This window comes from Myxocyprinus asiaticus, chromosome 9, assembly GCF_019703515.2.
Source record: "Myxocyprinus asiaticus isolate MX2 ecotype Aquarium Trade chromosome 9, UBuf_Myxa_2, whole genome shotgun sequence".
In the NCBI taxonomy this organism is placed as follows: Eukaryota; Metazoa; Chordata; class Actinopteri; order Cypriniformes; family Catostomidae; genus Myxocyprinus; species Myxocyprinus asiaticus.
Window position 1 is genome coordinate 34,515,985 of NC_059352.1, and position 22,118 is coordinate 34,538,102.

General features: G+C 40.2%; 1 protein-coding gene and 1 non-coding gene across 5 annotated transcripts in view; one reads left to right on the forward strand and one right to left on the reverse strand.

Annotated features, from left to right (window-relative positions):
• Positions 1-796: 796 nt before the first annotated feature.
• Positions 797-869, reverse strand: trnar-ccg (transfer RNA arginine (anticodon CCG)). The gene has a single exon. It is a non-coding gene; the product is annotated as a tRNA-Arg (tRNA).
• Positions 870-1,197: 328 nt separating this feature from the next.
• LOC127446057 (uncharacterized) overlaps positions 1,198-22,118 on the forward strand; it is a 30,655-nt gene continuing 9,734 nt past the window's right edge. Inside the window, exons 1-2 of one of the 4 annotated variants that reach the window (XR_007898095.1) lie at positions 1,198-1,504; positions 3,479-3,620. The gene's annotated coding sequence lies outside the window, so the exon portion shown is untranslated. The other 3 variants (XR_007898096.1, XR_007898094.1, XR_007898097.1) reach the window with 3 other exon arrangements.

The following is a 22,118-nucleotide window of genomic DNA, read 5'->3' on the forward strand; positions in this document are numbered from 1 at the left end:
ATTTGTATTACTGTCCATCAGATATTTGTATAATTATAGCAAAGATATGATGGTGTAAAAGAGCAAATGCCACACAATCACACTTTTCACAAACCTAATTAAAATGAATAAAAGCATAATTTTTTACATTATAACAATAATCCTTCTGTGCCTGTAACTACTTGCAGAATAGATTGATAAATAACATTTGTGAAATGTATTTAATGACTAAAAACTATAAAGTAACACAAGTGACAAAAAGATGACAAAAACTTTCTTTAAATTATTATTAAAAAAAAATATTTTTTAACCTGTTAAGCTGCCATTTATGTGGATTCATAAAGCCAAGGGGCTTACCAATAAATGTAACCTAGGTTCAATGTTTAAAAATAAAATGTTTTAAATACACCAATTGTGGATTTTTTTGTAGTATGACCATTTTAAGTTATTCTTATTGGAAATTCAGATGATGAGGAATTATTTTTGGAAAGACAAGTGTGCTGAAAAGATGTAGGGGGCGAGTACATTCTTGTTCTAGAAAGCAAAGTTTCTCAGCTGCTTTGTGACATCAAGAATTTCAAAAAGTCTTTTTGGCCGAAAGAGAGAGACTGTAGATTTTAAATGTGTATACACACTGAAATAGAAATAGACATGGGCTAAAATTAATAAGACTTTAATGGGGTCTTTAAGAGTTTGTTGGCTGTGCTATTTGTTTAGAGATCATTGACAGTAGTTTGGAGAAAGGTCTAAAAGAATATGCTGAAATTCTAATCGTGATTCTTTACTTAATTCCTAAACAAAAAACTCAAAATGTCACCGACCCAGATGGGACTCGAACCCACAATCCCCAGCTCCGGAGGCTGATGCCTTATCCATTAGGCCACTGGGTCATCATAATGCACAAGGTATTTTGAGTGGTTAAAATGCATACTTCATGGAATTTCCTTTCAAAGTTTGCAGTTGACGATCATCAATGGAGAATTGTACAACAAACGGCTACATTATTGGGACGGTGTTGTCTTTTTCTGTTAAAGTTTGAGCTCTTCATATGGGGTGGTATCAAATCTCGGAAGAACTTCGGTTTTCGTTAAAAAAAAGAAAAAAAGAAAAGAAAAGAAAGGTATGTTCGACTTGAACTCGATTTACCGATCGGCGAGATTTGCCGTTTGCAGTCGGGGGGAGGTGTTGAAAAGAGAGCAGCCAAACCGGACACTTTGCGCTTCCCGTCGTTGTCTGAACCGACACCATTCACAGAAGATCACGCGATGTTTGCAGACGAAATGTGATTCAGATACAACAGATGGTTGAATTTTACACAAAATAATCAGAAACATTATTCATTTGAAAGGTTTATGTGCTGCATAATACAGTGCATGTTGGGCGTGCAAGAGGACGTGTGTAATCGTATCCGATATCTTCTTCAGAAAGATGGTTGGGCATGTCAAGAACCATTGTCCAATCACTGTTGTTCTTTCATCGTTGTAGCATTGCCCATAAATGCGTCACCGCCGGTAACGAGGAAATGGTAAGCGCCTTGAGTGTTTTTCTGAAAACTAAGTTAAATTCTTAATTTAAAAAAAAAAACTGTTTTAAACGATTCGGTTTCCAGTATTAGTAAGCGCGTCTCATCGCAGCTATTTTAACAGTTTGTATCACTAGTGCTAAAGAGGAAAGACTTACTTGAGTCTGGGTTAGAAAGCGGCTCAAATGAATCCGAAAATCTCAATGGTCTGTAACACGTTGCGTGTGTTAAAATATTTGATCAAATCCTTTTACCTACTTTCAACAGAGCAAAATGATTTCTACCGGGAGTGACAATGTCGCCCGTCTTAAGCAGTTTAAAAATAAAGGAAAAGATGCTAACCTAAGTCCTCTAATAATCCAGCAGGCTACGTCCGGTTTACAGATTCGTTAGTATTTGTGACAGTGTTTCATTTTCAATTGAAGGAATTAAGACAAAGGAGAATCAAAGTCATTGTGGATATCCGAAAGGCAAAGAAACTTGATCAGATGTTGAAAAGGAGAAATGTCAGCTGTGTTTCAGATGATGCCGTCTCCAACAACAACAAAAAAGTGACCCAGAATGCACAGGTAGAGTTGACATGCTGTAATTGTTGCATGAGTTTGGGTGTTGTAGGCTAATGTGTGCAGGTAACTCAAAGGTTTGTAGGTTCAAACCCCCGGATGGATTGAGTTATCACACTTAACCTCAGGTTACTTCAGGGGGTCAGTCTGTGTTCTACACGTACCGTATGTCATTCATATTTAAAGTCATCTAAATATCAAGTATTAAATTAAACAAAATCCTTTGCTTTACCACAGTCCTAACAGCACTGCAGCGTCGAGGAGATTTTCTGGGGCTTAAACAGCCAAACTCTCGATCATCAGTTACAAGCCACAAGCAGCAATGTAGGAGACTATTCAAAACAGAATCGCGCCACCTGGACAGTGCCGTCACAGATGCATTTAATTTGGAAGTTTGAACATTCTGAAAATGTCCAGCATTTGTATATAGTCATACTATGACACTGTGCCCTTCACCTTGGTTCATCCAAATGCTTTATGGATGACTCTGGTTTTGAAGTATGTGTTACGTCTTCATGACAAATATTTTACCCATTTGTAACAGCACAACAGTCAGGTTTCCGAAAGTAAAAACCCCATAATTTTTTTCTCACGTAGGAGAATAGATTTTTTTTACGAAAACAAAAACCTATCAAAACTAACTTGACCTGAGCTCTGAGGTTGTTAATTGATGGTATGCTTCTGTTGAAGCCACCAGTCCATGTTATTTCAACATAATTTTTTCAAAATCGAATGTAGTAGCAGAACCACATGGATCCAGCAGAAAAAGATCCACCAATCAGAAAATCGTGACCAAAAAATGTTAGAAGAGCCCATGTGGAAAATTAATTTGTATTAATCCTCATTATGCTTAGTTTCTTTTCTATTATTTATTAACTGTAAATTGCTTTCTGTAAATGAACCAAACATGTTCAGAAGCTTAGATAAATAGTTTCTCTTTGTGTAGCTAAGTCAACTGAAGTTTCTTTGTATGGCCATCTCTGCCAAGGTCAGAGAGGAAAAGGGAGGCAGAGAACTGTGTCTTATCAGAGGACACAGCGATGAGTGAAAAACATATTATTATGGAATGTGCTGAGAAAGACTAGTATGGATGAAAAATAAAGCATTTCAGGACAGGAACCTGTCCTTGTAAGGTGAAGAAAGATAGGAGGTTCTATGGTAATTACTTTTAATATTTAGCCAATCATTTAATTGATTCTTTGTCTTCTGAAAAATGAATATGCATGATTGTGTTGGATAAATATTCTGCATTTTGGAACTAACCCTTGTAGCTCTCTGAGGTATACTTTGGTAGTAGGAGGGCTACCTGGGCTCGTGAGTAAGAATAAAGATTTTCTTTGCTTGAGCTTTACCACTGGAGTGGCCTGATTCAATTTACAGGTGAATTTCCACTACATATCTTGTCATCCCATAGGCGGGCTCCAACAGCTCAGCGGAGTGACTGACTGACAACAACTGGACCAAATTTGAAGAGATCTAAAAAAATAAAATAATTGGACGAGACACCCACCTAACTACAGCAGTTGCTCACACTGAGTGACAGAGCCAACGACCCGGTGAGTTGATTTAATATATTTGGCTATTTTGGTAAATTAAGCATAAGAAAAGGAGTCGACTCTTAAGTGAACTGGGTTCACAGTTGCATAAAGCATTACAGAGATAGTTCTGATCAGAGGGGAGTTCCTGGTGAACTGGAGAGTTCACAGTTGCATATAGCTTTAAAGTTCGTGAATTTACTAGGATAATTTCTAGTATGTAGCTTACAACCTTCTTAGTAGATGTACTAAGACGTAAGAAATGGAGGGAAGGCTCTCAGAAGAGCTCTATAGAAAATAAAAAAATAAATAATAAAAAAATATATTAAAAATAAAAAACAATTATAATTTAAACTTAAAGGAGTAGTTCACCCAAAAATGAAAATTTGCTGATAATTTACTCACCCTCAGGCCATCCAAGATGATATCTGAGTTTCTTTCTACATCAAAACAGAATTTAAGAGTTTTAGGATTTCATTTCATGCCTTTTCATCTAAACAATGTAAGTGAATGTACTCCATTTTTTTGACGGTCCAAAATGCATATTTAGGGTGCATCAAAATAATCCACATGACTCCAGTCGACAAATAAAGTTCTTCTGAACACAAACGATTGATTATTTTGAGAAACAATACTTATATACTTTTTAACTACAAATGTTCGCTTCTGCACATCTCTGTGACGCGCGCTTATGAGAGGGATGACGTAAGCTCGTTGGTATGGTCACGCGTCACAAGGAGGAGTCAGGAAGCGCGTCATTGTTTACATTTTTTTTTTTTATTACTATTATTTGGAAATTATTTATTTTATATTGTTTTGAAATTGTTTTGGACTGTTTTGGTTTGTGAACAGTGCTTGTTCTTTGCTCTGTGCAAGTTTCTGTTGTAAACAATGACATGCTTCCTGACTCTTCCTCCACGTGACGCGTGACCTTACCAACGAGCTTACGTCATCCCTCTCATGAGCATAAATAAATGGGTTCCTCAAAGAGAAAAGAGAACACGGGACCTTTGAGAGAAATGGAAAAGGTTTATGGAGAAATAGATAAAAAAAACAAGTAAAGCTATGGCATAAATGGACAAAGGGCAAGTTCCCAGAAAATGGCACTTTAAGTGTTACAAAGTTAGAAGAGTGTAGGTGTTTATTGCAGAGCAGGAATACAAGAGGTGGAATAGATTGGAATGAATTTACAAAGTGGGAAAATGAGGCTAAGAAAAGACTTTTAGGTGAAAATAGACTGAAAAGAGAGCAAACCCTCGTCAGCTGACATCACTGGAGCTTCATCCTCTAAGCCAGCGGACCCAAGAGCAACCGTGAAAGAAGAACCAGTCTCTTCTCAAACCATATCTAGAGTGCATAGAGGTCACAGTACAGAAATGAGAGAGAGACCCAGTAAAGACCATCACACCTCCAAATCAAGAAAAACGAAGATGGAGGAAGACAACGACGATGAGTTCAGTGACAGCTTTTTTAACCTGATGATGCAAAGATGCAAATGCCATTGATCCAGTTTCCGAACCCATGGGCGGACAACCAGCAACAACATATGTGTACCGGCCACTTGAGCTGGCTGAATTGGACTCCATGGTTAAGGATATTACAAGCTCAAAAACCAACACTGAACAATGTATCTGGGACTTAGAGACTCTAGATGACATGGTCAAACTGACCAACCCAGAATGGACTAAAGTGATGGCTTGTGTTTTCAGACTGAAATGGGAACGTCTTTGTAAAGATCCAACATACCCATGGGATCCACGAGGCAAACGACCACTGACCACTGCCCCACCTACTGGACCCAACTCATGGATCATATAAGAGTGGAATTTCCTGTGACAAAGGACTAGGACAAAATGAATAACTGCAAACAGAAACCCGAAGAGACAGTGGATGATTACGTGGATCGGGTAGTCCAGGCCGTCAAGGATCACTCTGGACTGAATGATGAATGCGACAGGTCTCAAGTATGCCAGACAAGTTATAGCACAAGGACTAGACAAAAAGATCGCTGACATGACAAAGAGCAGTTGCATAGGATGGCAGAACAAGAATCTATAGGACTTTATTGACCATGCCAAACATGCTGAAAGCATCCTACATGACAGACAGTCTAAGACTCAGAATTCACTTGGTGTGTTGGACGTGGAGGACAGGGACGAAGCAGAGGCCAAGGTAGAGGTAAGGGTGCCCTAGGCACCTGTTTTAATTGCGGCCAATACGGCCACAGAACAATGAAGCAGGAATATAATCTCCCAAGATTCTCAGTGAATAATCCGAAATAAAAATAGGATGAGGAGGGAGAGTGGACTGGTAAACAGTGTGAAAATGAAAGTCAATGTATAATTCAAGCTCCAAAATTTGACCGATGACTTAGAAAAATTACCCATTCATTGAGTTTTCTGTGTGTAGTAAAAATATGATGTTTCTTGTCTATACTGGTGCCACCTATTCAGTGTTGTCAAAGGGCTCTTTGCCTTCTAAACCCAGCTCAGATTTGATCAAAACCATAGGCGCCTCTGATCTCCATATTTTTCTGAACCAATAGTTGCAAAATTGGGAAATAAATCACTCAAACACAGGTTCCTCCTGTCAGAGCACTGTCCAGTAAATCTAATGGGCAGAGATCTGTTAGGACGACTGAATATTCAATTTGATTGCTCAGACCACAGCTTTCAAATTACAAGCACTGAAATTGGCCTTTACTCACTACAGATCATTTCCAGCTGTTTTTATTCGTGGAATATTCCAATGTTCATCAACAGCTGTATGCAACATTGAATTTAACTGATTGGGAGTAACCAGAATTCTTGCATTGTACCAGTCTATTCTCCCACACGGGCCCAGACTTGTATGAAAAATATTGGTTCCCTGGGCCTATCAGTGAATGTTTTTTATTTATTTATTTATTTATTTATTTTTTTGCGCAATTAAAAAAGCACTCAAAATAATATTTTCATTATCATTTTTAAATTAACAAGTTTACAGCATTAGTAACCTCTTTTTATAAGACATAGAGCTACAAGACAGACAAATAAAGAGTTTGTTCTCTGTTAATATGAAAACAGAATGTTTAAATGCAAATGAAATACGCGCTCTTAAAAGTTCTCAGAACAGACATGGTGTAATTAAAAATATACAATATACAGTATGTACTGAAATTTTTTTTTATTGATTCAAAGATATATAACAAAGAAAAACACAACATGTATACATTGAATCAACATTTAACCCCCACTATTACCCCTCCCCAATCACCAACCCCACCCTGACCCACAACGAACACCCCTGTGATCACATATAAGAATACACACACACAAAAAAAAAGACAAAAGAGAAAAATAAATTATCATACATACATTTTTTTTTTTTATTTTTATTTTTTTAGTCATTAACAATTTTTATTGATTCCACACTCAAATCAACATAAACAGCACATGAAAACACGGAATCAATTTTCAACAAAATACACCCCGCTCCCTCCCTCCTTCCCCCCACCCACCCAACACACAACCCAGTGGTCAGACACAGAATAATAACAGACACGCATACAAGCAAACAGTCCAAAAAAAAAATAAATAAATAAATATATATATAAAAAAAAATACTCATATAAAAAAAACAAAAAATTGCCCAACAAAAAAGAAAAAGGGTTCGACACATCAATTAATTACATATACACCATTTAAACTGTCCTTCTCCACTGTTCCTCCCTGGCACCCTCCAAGAAGGCCAAATAAGTGCCCCACTTCTTCTCAAAGGCACCCAAGCTGCCCAGCCGCCTATGCGACATCTTTTCAAAGGCCGCCACTGTGCCCAATTCGGTGCACCACTCATGAAATGAGGGTGCACCAGCCGACTTCCATCCCCCAAGGATCATTTTCCTGCTGATCATCACACTGGTAAGGACCCAGTTTTCAATGTGTGTGTTCCCTAAGTTAACCCCTGCCCCATCCCCCAAAATACAAAGTCTGGGGCAGAATGAAATCTGAGTGCTCAGGATCTCACAGACATATCCTCGACCAAAACTCTTGAATCTTAGTACAATACCAAAAAACATGGGCTATGTCCCCATCCTCTGATTGGCATCGCCAACAGGTGGGTGTATCTTTAAGACCAAGCCTATGCAATCTAGAGGGAGTCCAATAAAAACGATGCAGAATCTTAAATTGAATGAGGCGCATCCATGCATCCCTAGACATAGACTTGGCATTTTTTAAAATCCTACCCCATTCTTCATCCTCCAGTACTAAATTCAAGTCTTTCTCCCATAACGTCTTGAGAGATGTCAAAACCCCATCCCCTAGACTCTGAATTAGCCAGGAATAGTACGCTGAAGCCTCGTGACCCTTTACAAAAGCCGCTAGTACTATCTCAAGAGTGTCTGCAGCTTTAGGGGGCTGTGTACTACACCCAAAGATGGTACAAAGTAGATGGCGCAGCTGTAAGTACCTGAAGAATTGAGATCTGGGAATCCCAAACCGGTGTGTAATATTTTCAAAGGATCTCAATGCTCCATTTTCATACAGGTCACCCAGCATAGCAACTCCCTTCTCAATCCATTCTGTCCAGCAAAAAGGGGACTTATTAATACACAGTTTAGGGTTTAACCAAATACTTGCGGCAACGTTCAGGTAAATGTCCGAATTGAGCACGCGGGAAACCCTTGTCCACACTAACTGCATGTGTGAGATAACAGGATGTGTCTTTAGTTCTCCGGGCAGCTTGGTAGAAAGACATTGCAATGGCAAGATAGGGGCAAGAAGTTCTTGTTCAATGCAGAACCAGGGAGGGGCTCTTTCAGGTGGAAGCGCCCAATGAGCCAAATGTCTGAGACCGAATGCATAATAATAAAACGAAATCTTGGGTAAGCCTAGCCCACCTTTGTCAATCGGCCTATGTAACTTATTGAATTGTAATCTGGGGCGTTTACCATTCCAAATGAAGGACTTTGCTATGCTTTCAAATTGCTTGGAATAAGAGAGGGGGACATCTACCGGGAGAGACTGTAGCAGGTAGTTAAATTTTGGAATACAGTTCATTTTAATAACATTAACCTTCCCAATCATCGATAAATGTAATGAAGCCCATCTACCCACATTGCGTTTTATTAAGGGGTCAAAATTAACTCTAACTAAATCAGACAAATTTGTGGGGAATAAAATTCCCCAAATACTTAATGCCCTGTTTGGGCCACTGGAAGGCGCCTGGCTGGAAGGCCGTTACTGGACAGTACGCTGTCAGAGACAACGCTTCGGATTTAGACCAGTTGACTTTGTATCCTGAGAATTTGGAAAAGGAATTAATAATTCTGTGGAGGCAAGGCATAGATTTATTAGGGTCAGAGACAAATAATAAAATATCATCTGCATAAAGCAGAAGCTTATGCGCCACGCCTCCCGCCACCACCCCTGGAAAATCATCCTCCTTTCTTATTGCGGCTGCTAATGGTTCCAGGGCAAGACAGAACAATAATGGGGAAAGAGGGCAACCCTGCCGAGTGCCCCTATCCAGAGTAAAATTATCTGAAATTAATCCATTTGTTTGTACTGCTGCTACAGGGTGTCTATAAAGTAACTTGATCCAACCAATAAACGTACTCCCGAACCCATAGATTTCCAAAATCTTAAAAAGATAATCCCATTCTACCATATCAAACGCCTTTTCTGCGTCAAGTGAGATGGCAGCGACCGGAGACTGATCATTCGCTCAGAATCAAGAGAATTGTTTTGCTTAGTCGTCAGTTTAGGGAGTTCTAATGGTTCCACAAATTTTCTAATATCTTCAACAGTAGACGAAGACATGGAACTATAGAGATCAAGCTAGAACTCTTTAAAAGCATTATTAATATCAATGGCTGAGGTAAAAATTTCACCACCAGCAGATTTCACTGAGGGAATGGTAGAAAAAGACTCTCTGCTTTATATATCTAGCCAAAAGCTTCCCTGCTTTGTCACCCAACTCAAAGTATGACTGTCTTGCCCTGAACAACCAAAACTCCACTTTCTGCGACAAAATAGTATTATATCTGTATTTCAATCGGGTCAATTCTCTGAGACCATCAGACAACATTCGGCGCTTCAGCTCTGCCTCAACACTTTTAATATTTCTTTCCAACTCCACGAGTTCTCGTACTTTGGATTTTTTGGTGAACGAGGCATACTGTATGATCCGACCCCTGAGAACCACCTTAAGTGCCTCCCAAGCCACGCCCACAGAGGATACCAAGGACCAGTTGGTCTCCATATAAACATTGATTTCAGTCTTTAACATTTGTTGGAAATCAGGATTTTGCAAAAGGGACACATTAAGGCGCCAACTATATGATTTCTTTTTCTCTATATGTGGCAACACCTCTAAACTCACCAGGGCATGATCTGAGACTAAAATGTTTCCAGTTGAGCAATCAACAACAGATGAAATGAGGGATTTGGATATCAAAAAAAAAAAAATCTATTCTAGAATAAATCTTATGGACTGATGAAAAAAAATTTATAGTCCCTACCAGATGGGTTCAAAAGTCTTCAAATATCCGTAAGACCAAGATTTTTACACATCCTGTGAAGCGTCAGTGTTGCTCCAGGGGGCTTGCACACTTTTGCTTCACTATGATCAAGGACTGAGTCCATCAAAAGATTAAAGTCTCCTCCCAATATTATATCATGAGGGGTGCCAGCGGCTTGCAACATCCCTTCCAGATCTATAAAAAAGTCCTGATCATCAACGTTAGGTGCGTAAGTATTAGCCAAAATAAATCTTTGCCCTTGAATTTCAACTAACACAATAATGACTCTCCCTAATTTATCTTTAATCTGTTTGAGACATTTGAATTGTAAATGTTTATTTAACAATATAATGACTCCCTTGCTCTTACTTGAGCCAGCACTAAAGAATACATGTCCACCCCATATCTTCCCAAATGTTTCAGCTTCATGCGGGGAGAGATGTGTTTCTTGAAGAAACACTATATCATATTTCTTATGTTTAAGAAAAGAAATAACCTTCCTTCTTTTTATGGGGTGCCCCAACCCATTCACATTCCATCTGGAGAGAGACAATCCACTCATATTAACATTTGACATATTGATATAATAGAAAAAATAAATTGTGTGTGAAAAACAAAATTATACAGACCACAGTCCCCATTAGTGAAACAATCAAACCCCGAACATCCCTCCAAACAAAACAAACTGAAAAAAGAAAAACGTGCGCATTAACCCCGCACACAACAGCGCCAACAGAAAAAAGAAAAACGTGCGCAAAAACATGCGCATTGCGCGGGCACGACAGCGCCAACCGGCGACAATCCCTCTAAACTCAAAAGGTCCATGAATGCACATGAGTCCCCACGACAACTTTGCCATTGGATTGCTCAATTTTGCCTCACAAATTTGTGAGGCAAAATTACATAACAGAAAATACTTTGTAAAATAAACCCAGCAAATAGGGAGAATGAACACAAAGAATGTGTAGATTCATTCACAGAACTGTCTCAAAGGTGTGATCTTCCATAAAACAAATTCCAGCTGATATAAAACCGTTCAGATATGTTCAATGAGCCGGCTGTTATGAGTTCAGTGGATGACGTAATAATTCCAATGTCTCGTAAAAAAAAACTCAACAAAACAAACTACAGCCAGCAGGAGGAATGAGCATGAAGGACGAACAGATTAATCCACAGCTGTTCCAAAGGAGTATTATTCAATAGAACAAGCTCCAGCCGTTAGGGGGAACCAATACAAAAAGAAACAAAACCGGCATCCTGGTTCCCCAGATGGTCGAGTCAATTCACTCGGAGGCCGCATAAACGTATATACCATGACTTACACAATCCGTCAGCTTTATAAAAGACATCCTTTGTGTGAGTATGTAGATATTTTGCGGTCATCCGTAGTGTCCACTCTCAATCTGTCCGGGAACTTCAATGCAAATGTAATCTTTCATCAATGCAAAAGTTTCTTTAAGGAAAAATGTTATTCACAAAACAAGCTCCAGCCGCTAGGCAGAGGCAACACAAAAAGCCCAAAATGTCGCCCAGCTTCCTCAAGAGTAAGTACAGCAAGTCAAGCCAACTCACATGAGAAACATCCAATGGTTTACTCAGACATTGATTCTATAAAAGACATTGCCAGATATGGACATGTAAATACTTTGCGACCGACCTTCGTTTCTATTCTCAGTTTGGCCAGAAACATCAGAGCAAACGAGATCTTTTTCCGATGTAAGAGTTTCTTGCATTCCTTGAACCGATCACGTTTCTCTCTTGTCGAACTCGCAAAGTCCGGGAACAAGAAAATATTATGGTTCTTCCAAGAAAGCTTCCCTTTGCTCCTTGCCTGGCGCATCACAAGATCTTTATCGGATGATCTCAGAAATCTGGCCAGAATTGATTGGGAGCTATCTCCCTCAGCAGATCCACGAGCCGGGACTCTGTGAGCTCACTTGATTTCCAGCTTGTGGCCTGTTATGTCGAGCAGCCTCGGGAAAAACTCGGGAAAATGCTCAGGAATTCCAACAATTCTGACATTATTCCTGCGGCTTCTATTCTCAAGATCTTCAAGCTTTTCAAGGAGATGTTCCAAATCAACTTTGGTCGCGGGTGTATTAGCAGTTAATTCCCTCTCCGAAGATTCCAGAAAATCTATTCGTTTTTCAACATCAGTCACTCTTGTACCTAACTCAGAGAATTTTATTTCCATCGCCGTAATCGATCGATCGTATTACAGCGAGATCCTCCAAGTCAGCAAGAATCTTCGTCAACATCACCAACATGTTGGACAACTGACACTGGATCTCCTCTTCTGCTGCGCCATCCAAATCGAGTCACTGGTCTGTAGGCCTGTCGGGGCTTTCATCCTGAACACGTAAGTATCTTTTAATGTCTCCAGAGCCTGAGGATTTTGACTTCTTTGCCATGTTTTGCAACAAAGGACAAATGTGTAACTGGGTGTTTCAAATTTCACCAGATTATAACATGAGAATAATCGAAAATTCAGCAAAGTGCGCAGAGCTCGTCGCTCACACGTCTGCTCCTTGCATAGCGTCACGTGACCCCCCCCCCCCAATTATCATACATAATTAAAATTATACTTCTCTCTCCACAGCCCCTCCCCGAGAGTCCCCCAAAATCGCTAAATAACTGCCCCATTTCCTATCAAACAAATCTCAAAACCCCAGCCTTCTACATGACACCTCCTCGAAATCTGCCACCCTCCCCATCTCTGCACATCACTCCGGAAATTAGGGCATACCAGCTGATTTCCATCCCCTTAAAATAAGCTGTCTGCCAATCATAACACTGGTCAGAACCCAATTTTTTATATTTATCCCCATATTGATGACTGCCCCATCGCCCAAAATACTGGGGCAAAATGAAATTTGAGTGCCCAATACATCACACATAAAACTCTGAACCTTCAACCAAAATTCATGGATCTTAACACACCACCAAAAAAACATGGGTTGTGTCTCCATCTTCTGATTGGCATCGCCAGCAGGTGGGTGTGTCTTTAAGACCAAGTCTAGGGGTCCTACATGACGCCATGCGAAGGGCAGACGTGTGAGACAGCTCTTCGCACTTTGCTAATTATTGTAATTATTTTCATGATATAATCCAGTGAAATTCGATACACCCAGTTACACATTTGCTGTTTGAGGTAAACATGGCAAAGAAGTCAAAATCATCGGGCTCTGGAGACATTAAAAGACACTTATGGGTTCAAGATGAAAGCCCAGATGGGCCTGTGGGACTCTATTTGGAAGGCGCGGCGGGAGAAGAAATCCAGTGTCAACTGTCCAACATGTCGGTGATGTTGACGAAGGTACTTAAGGACTTGGAAGATCTCGCTGTAATACGTCGATCGATTACGCCGATGGAAAAAAAAATTCTCTGAGTTAGGCACAAGAGTGACAGATGTTGAGAGACGAATCAATTATTTGGAGTCATCAGAGAGGGAATTAGCCGCTAATCCGCCCGCGACCACAGTTGATTTGGAACATGTTCTTGAAAAGCTTGTTTAGAGAATAGAAGCCGCAGGAATAACGTTCGAATTGTGGGAATTCCTGGATGAGCTTTTCCTGAGTCTGCTCGACATAACAAGCCATAAACTGGAGGTTGAGCGAGCTCACAGAGTCCCGGCTCACAGATCCGCTGAGGGAGAAAGGCCCCGATCGATTCTGGCCAGAATTTTGAGATCATCCAATAAAGATATCATTGTGCCAGGCGAGGAACAAAGGAAAGCTTTCTTGGAAGAATCACAGTATTTTCTTGTTTCTGGACTTTGCGAACTCGACAAGAGGGAAACGTGATTGGTTCAAGGAATGCAAGAAACTCTTACATCAGCGGAAGATAACTTTTGCTCTGATGTTACCTGCCAAACTGAGAATAAACACCAAGGATGGCTGCAAAGTATTTACATGTCCAAATCAGGCAATGTCTTTTATAGAACAATGGGTGAGTAACCATTGGGTGTTTCTCTTGTGAGTAGATTGACTCATTGTACATACAGTGCATCCGGAAAGTATTCACAGCGCTTCACTTTTTCCACATTTTGTTATGTTACAGCCTTATTCCAAAATTGATTAAATTTATTATTTTCCTCAAAATTCTACAAACAATACCCCATAATGACAACGTGAAAGAAGTTTGTTTGAAATCTTTGCAAATTTTTTAAAATTAAAAAATGAAAAAAAAAAAATCACATGTACGTAAGTATTCACAGCCTTTGCTCAATACTTTGTTGAAGCACCTTTGGCACCAATTACAGCCTCAAGTCTTTTTGAGTATGATGCTACAAGCTTGGCACACCTATTTTTGGGCAGTTTCTCCCATTCTTTTTTGCAGGACCTCTCAAGCTCCATCAGGTTTGATGGGGAGCGTCGGTGCACAGCCATTTTCAGATCTCTCCAGAGATGTTCAATCGGGTTCAAGTCTGGGCTCTGGCTGGGCCACTCAAGGACATTCGCAGAGTTGTCCCGTAGCCACTCCTTTGTTATCTTGGCTGTGTGCTTAGGGTTGTTGTCCTGTTGGAAGATGAACCTTCGCCCCAGTCTGAGGTCCAGAGTGCTCTGGAGCAGGTTTTCATCAAGGATGTCTCTATACATTGCTACATTCATCTTTCCCTCGATCCTGACTAGTCTCCCAGTTCCTGCCGCTGAAAAACATCCCCACAGCATGATGCTGCCACCACCATGCTTCACTGTAGGGATGGTATTGGCCAGGTGATGAGCGGTGCCTGGTTTCCTCCAGACATGACGCTTGCCATTGAGGCCAAAGAGTTCAATCTTTGTTTCATCAGACCAGAGAATTTTGTTTCTCATGGTCTGAGAGTCCTTCAGGTGCCTTTTGGCAAACTCCAGGCGGGCTGTCGTGTGCCTTTTACTGAGGAGTGGCTTCCATCTGGCCACTCTACCATATAGGCCTGATTGGTGGAGTGCTGCAGAGATGGTTGTTCTTCTGGAAGGTTCTCCTCTCTCCACAGAGAAATGCTGGAGCTCTGTCAGAGTGACCATCAGGTTCTTGGTCACCTCCCTGACTAAGGCTCTTCTCCCCCGATCGCACAGTTTGGCCGGGCGGCCAGCTCTAGGAAGAGTCCTGGTGGTTCCAAACTTCTTCCATTTATGGAGGCCACTGTGCTCATTGGGACCTTCAATGCTGCAGAAATTTTTCTGTACCCTTCCCCAGATCTGTGCCTCGATACAATCCTGTCTCAGAGGTCTACAGACAATTCCTTGGACTTCATGGCTTGGTTTGTGCTCTGACATGCACTATTAACTGTGGGACCTTATATAGACAGGTGTGTGCCTTTCCAAATCATGTCCAATCAACTGAATTTACCACAGGTGGACTCCAATCAAGTTGTAGAAACATCTCAAGTATGATCAGTGGAAACAGGATGCACCTGAGCTCAATTTTGAGTGTCATGGCAAAGGCTGTGAATACTTATGTACATGTGATTTTTCTTTTTTTCATTTTAATAAATTTGCAAAGATTTCAAACAAACTTCTTTCACATTGTCATTATGGGGTGTTGTTTGTAGAATTTTGAGGAAAATAATTAATTTAATCCATTTTGGAATAAGGCTGTAACATAACAAAATGTGGAAAAAGTGAAGCGCTGTGAATACTTTCCGGATGCACTGTACTCTGACTTTCAGAGGAAGCTGGGCATCATTTTTGTTTCTTTTTGCGTTGGCTCCGCCGAGCGGTTGGAGCTTGTTTTGTTTAAATAACATTACTTCGGCACGAGAGTCACGTGACGCCATGCAAGGAGCAGACGTGTGAGCGACGAGCTCTGCGCACTTTGCTGAATTTTTGATTATTTTCATGTTATAATCTGGTTAATTTTGATACACCCAGTTACACATTTGCCCTTTGTTGCAAAAAAATGGCAAAGAAGTCAAAATCCTCGGGCTCTGGAGACATTAAAAGACACTTACGTGTTCAGGATGAATTCCCCAACAGGCCTACAGACCCCGGGGACTTAATTTGGATGGCACGGCGGGAGAGGAGATCCAGTGTCAGTTTTCCAACATGTCGGTGATATTGACGAAGATTCTTGTGGATCTCGCTGTAATACGTTGATCGATTACGGCGAAGGAAATACAATTCTCTGAGTTAGCTACAAGAGTGACTGATGTTGAAAAACGAATTGATTTTCTGGAACCTTCGGAGAGGGAATTAACCGCTAGTCCGCCCGCGACCAAAGTTGATGTGGAACATCTCCTTGTAAAGCTTGAAGATCTTGAGAATAGAAGCCGCAGGAATAATGTCAGAATTGTTGGAATTCCTGAGCATGAAGAGGGCAGAGATATGGTGAAATTCCTAGATTAGTTTTTCCCGAGTCTGCTCGACATAACAGGCCACAAGCTGGAAATCGAGCGAGCTCACAGAGTACCAGCTCACTGATCTGCTGAGGGAGATAGGCCCAGATTGATTCTGGCCAGATTTCTGAGATCATCCGATAAAGATCTTGTGTTGCGCCAGGCGAGGAGCAAAGGGAAGCTTTCTTGGAAGAACCATAATATTTTCTTGTTCCCGGACTTTGCGAGTTCGATGAGAGAAACGCGATCGGTTCAAGGAATGTAAGAAACTCTTACATCAGAAAAATATCTCGTTCGCTTTGATGTTTCCAGCAAAACTGAGAATAGAAACGAAAAATGGTCGCAAAGTATTTACATGTCCAAATCTGGCAATGTCTTTTATAGAATCAATGTCTGAGTAAACCATTGGATGTTTCTCATGTGAGTGGGCCTGACTCGCTGTACTTACTCTTGAGGAAGCTGGGTGACATTTTAGGTTTTTTGCGTTGCTCTGCCGAGCGGCTGGAGCTTGTTTTGTGAATAACACTTTTCCTTAAAGAAACTTTTGCATTGATTAAAGATTACATTTGCATTGAAGTTCCCGGACAGATTGAGAGTGGACACTACGGATGACCGCAAAATATCTACATGCTCACACAAAGGATGTCTTTTATAAAGTCGATGGATTATGTAAGTCATGGTATATACTTTTATGCAGCCTCTGAGTGAATTGACTCGATCATCCGGGGAACCGGGATGCCGGTTTTGTTTCTTTTTGTATTGGTAATGGCTGGCGCTTGTTCTATTGAAAAACACTCCTTTGGAACAGCTGTGGATTAATCTGTTCGTTCTTCGTGCTTATTCTTCCTGCTGGCTGTAGTTTGTTTTGTTGAGTATTTTTACGGGACATTGGAATGATTACGTCATCCGCTGAACTCATAACAGCCGGCTCACTGAACATTCGTTTGTCTGTCCGAGGAATCTGAACGGTTTTATATCAGCTAGAATTTGTTTTGTGGAAGATCACACCTTTGAGACAGTTCTGTGAATTAATCTACATGTTCCTTGTGTTCATTCTTCCTATTGACTGGGTTTATTTCACAAAGTATTTTCTGTTATGTAATTTTGCTTCACAAATTTGTGAGGCAAAATTGAGCAATCCGATGGCAAAGTTGTTGTGGGGACTCATGAGCGTTCATGGACCTTTTGAGTTTAGAGGGATTGTCGCCGGTTGGCGCTGTAGTGCGTGGGGTTAATACGCACGTTTTTCTTTTTCTGTTTGTTATGTTCGGGGGTTGATTGTTTCACTAATGGGGAATGTGGTCTGCATAATTTTTTCACACAATTTTTTTTTTTATTATATCAATATGTCAGTTGTTAATATAAGTGTACTATCTCTCTCTCCACATGGAATGTGAATGGGTTGGGGCACCCCATAAAAAGAAGGAAGGTTATTACTTTTCTTAAACGGAAGAAATATGATATAGTGTTTCTTCAAGAAACACATCTCTCCCCGCAGGAAGCTGAAAAATTTGGGAAGATATGGGGTGGACATGTTTTCTTAAGTGCTGGCTCAAGTAAAAGCAAGGGAGTCATTATATTGGTAAATAAACATCTACAATTCAAATGTCTCAAACAGATTAAAGATAAATTAGAGTAATTATTTAGCTGAATTTCAAGGGCAAATTCTGATTTTGGCTAATATTTACGCACCTAACGCTGATGATCAGGGCTTTTTTTTAGATCTTGAAGGGATGTTGCAAACCGCTGGCACCCCTCATGACATAATATTGGGAGGAGACTTTAATCTTTTGATGGACTCAGTCCTTGATCACAGTGAAGCAAAAGTGTGTAAACCCCCTAGAGCAACATTGACGCTTCACAGGATGTGCAAAAATCTTGGTCTTGCAGATATTTGGAGACTTTTGAACCCATCTGGTAGGGACTATACATTTTTTCCATCAGTCCATAAGATTTATTCTAGAATAGATTTTTTTTATTTTTTTTTTTTATATCCAAATCCCTAATTTCATCTGTTGTTGATTGCTCAATTGGAAACATTTTAGTCTCAGATCACACACTGGTGAGTTTAGAGGTGATGCCACATGTAGAGAAAAAGAAATCATATAGTTGGTGCTTTAATGTATCCCTTCTGCAAAATCCTGATTTCCAACAAATGTTAAAGTCCGAAATCAATGTTTATATGGAGACCAACTGGTCCTCAGTATCCTCTGTGGGTGTGGCTTGGGTGGCACTTAAAGCGGTTCTTAGGGGTCGGATCATACAGTATGCCTCATTCATTAAAAAATCCAAAGCACGAGAACTTGTGGAGTTGGAAGTAAATATTAAAAGTGCCGAGGCAGAGCTAAAGCGCCGTATGTCAGCTGATGGATCTGATGGCACTAGATCTATGCCTTGCATCCACAGAATTATTAATTCCTATTCCAAATTCTCAGGATACAAAGTCAATTGGTCTAAATCCGAAGCTTTGGTGCTGACAGCGTACTGCCCAGAAATGGCTTTCCAGCCGGGTGCCTTCCAGTGGCCCAAACAGGGCATTAAGTATTTGGGGATTTTATTCCCAGCAAATTTGTCTGATTTAGTTTGAGTTAATTTTGACCCTTTAATAAAAAGGTTTTCGAGCGATGTGAGCAGGTGTGCTTCATTACATTTATCGATGACTGTAAAGGGTAATGTTATTAAAATGAATTGTATTCCAAAATTCAACTACCTGCTTCAGTCTCTCCCTGTAGATGTCCCCCTGTCTTATTTCAAGCAATTTGATAGCATAGCGAAGTCCTTCATTTGGAATAGTAAGCGCCCCAGGTTAAATTTCAATAAGTTACATAGGCCAATTGACAAAGGTGGGTTAGGCCTACCCAAGATTTAGTTTTATTATTATGTGTTCGGTCTTAGACATTTGGCTCATTGGTCGCTTCCACCTGAGAGAGCCCCTCCCTGGTTTTGTATTGAAAAGGATGTTCTTGCCCCTATCTCGCCACTGCAAAGCCTTTCGATCAAACTAGCCGGAGAGGTTAATTTGCACCCCGTTATTTTGCATTTGCACTCGTTATGGACAAAAGTGTCCAGAGTTTTTAATTCGGATATTTATTTAAACGCAGCCTCGAGCATATGGCTGAACCCTAAACTATGTATTAATAAGTCCCCTTTTTGTTGGTCAGATTGGATTGTGATGGGGGTTAATACACTTGGTGACCTGTATGAGGGTGGAGTATTGAGACCTTTTGAAAATTTGGTTCAACATTTTGGCATTCCCAGATCTCAGTTTTATAAGTATTTACAGCTTCGCCACATACTCTGCACTGTTTTTGGGAGTGGCACGCACCCCCCTAAAGCGGCAGGTGCTTTGGGAGAGGTGATTGCTGCTTTTGGAAAAGGCCATGAAGCATCAGTGTATTACTCCCTACTAATTCAGAGTCTGGGGATGGAGCCTTGACTTCTCTCAAGAGAGTATGGGAAAAAGATTTGAATTTGGTATTGGAGGATGGAGTGTGGACTAAGATTCTTAAAAATGTCAAGTCTGTATCTAGAGATGCAAGGGTCCGCCTTATGCAATTTAAGATTTTACAACACATTTTATTGGACCCCCTCTAGATTATATAGGCTTGGTCTTGAAGACACACCCACTTGCTGGCGATGCCAGTCAGAAGTTGGAGACGCTACCCATGGCTTTTGGGGGTGTGTTAGGATCCAGGAGTTTTGGTTGAGGGTTCAGAGGTATTTGCGTGATGTTTTGAACACTCAGGTTTTGCTCTGTCCCAGACTCTGTATTTTGGGTGATGGGGCGGTCATGCATTTAGGGGATAATCACATAAAAAATTGGGATTATGACCGGTCTCATGATTGGCAGGCAAGTAATTTTAAGGGGTTGGAAGTCAAGTGGAGCACCCTCTTTTTCGGAGTGGTGTGTGGAAATGGAGAGGGTAGCTGCATTTGAAGAGGCGGTAAATAGAAGGCTGGGGTTTAGGGACCTATTTGCTAAAAATGGGGCAAATATTTAGTTTTTTGGGGGGACTCTTGGGGAGGGGATGTGGAAAGTGTAGTTTAGTTTAATCATGTATGTTTATTATTATTATTTTATTTATGTATTTGTGTGTGTGTGTGTGTGTATATATATATAATATATATATATAATATAATATTTTTATTTTTTTGGATTGTGTGTGTGTTATGTGGGACCACAGGGGTGTTCGTTAGGGGTCAGGGTGGGATTGTATTAGTAGGGTTAAATGTAAAATGTTGATTCTTTATATATGTGCTGAGTTTTTTTCTACTGTCATATACAGATGAATCAATAAAAATGTTTATTACAAAAAAATAAATAAAAAAAATAACATTACTTTGGACAGTTATGGATGAATCTGTCAGTTCCTTGTGCTTATGCCTCTTGTTGGCTGGAGTATGATTTGTGGAGTATTTTCGAGAGACATTGGAACGATTACGTCATCTGCTGCACTCATCAGCTGGCTCACTGAAGATTCGTTTGTCTGACAGAGGAAACTGAACGGCTTTATATCGGCTGGAATTTGTTTTGTGAAGGAACACCCCTTCGAGACAGTTCTGTGAATGAGTCTACACATTCTCTGCGTTTATTCTGCCTATTGGCTGGGGTTTGTTTTACAAAATATTTGATGTTATGTCATTTTGCCTTACAAATTTGTGAGGCAAAATTGAGCAATCTGATGGCAAAGTTGTCGCAGGGGCTCTCGTAGGCATACATGGACTCTTTGAGTCTAGAGAGATTGACGCCGGTTGGCGCTTTCGTGTGTGGGGTTAATGCGCACATTTGTCTTTTTTCTGTTTGTTTTGTTCGGGGGGAAGTTTTGGGTTTTATTGTTGCATTAATGTTGAAATGTGGTCTTCTTAATTTTGTTTTTGGCACACAATATTTTCTATTATATAAAAATGCCAAATGTTAATATGAGTGTACTATCTCTCTCCACATGGAATGTGAATGGGTTGGGGCACCCCATAAAAAGAAGGAAGGTTATTTCTTTTCTTAAACGGAAGAAATATGATATAGTGTTTCTTCAAAAAACGCATCTTTCCCAGCGGGAAGCTGAAAAATTTAGGAAGATATGGGGTGGACATATTTTCTTTAGTGCGGGCTCAAGTAAGAGCAAGGGAGTCATTATATTGGTAAATAAACATTTACAATTCAAAAGTCTCAAACAGATTAAGGATAAATTAGGGAGAGTCATTATTGTTTTAGCAGAAATTCAGGGGCAAAGTCTGATTTTGTGGAACCATTAGAACTTCCTAAACTGATGACTGAACCAAAAAATGATCTTGATTCTGAGATAAACTTGGAGGAGCTTGACGAGGTAATTAAGGCCCTGCCTACAAGCAAGGCTCCGGGGCCAGATGGCTTTGCCGCTGAATTTTTTAGATCTGATGCTACAGAATTGGCTCCACTTTTGTTAGAAGTTTTTACGGAATCATTAAAGAATGGAAAGAATGACAGCCATGACACAAGCCCGAATCAATCTGATTCTTAAAAAGGACAAAGATCCAAGCAAGTGTAAAAGTTGCTGTCCAATTTCCCTGATCCAGTGAGATGTAAAAATATTGTCAAATTCTGGCTAACAGATTAAGTTATGACATCTCTAATACATATAGATCAGGTGGGGTTTATTCGGGGCCGCAGTTCTTCTGACAACATTAGGTGTCTCATTAATATCATGTGGTCAGTGGCGAATGA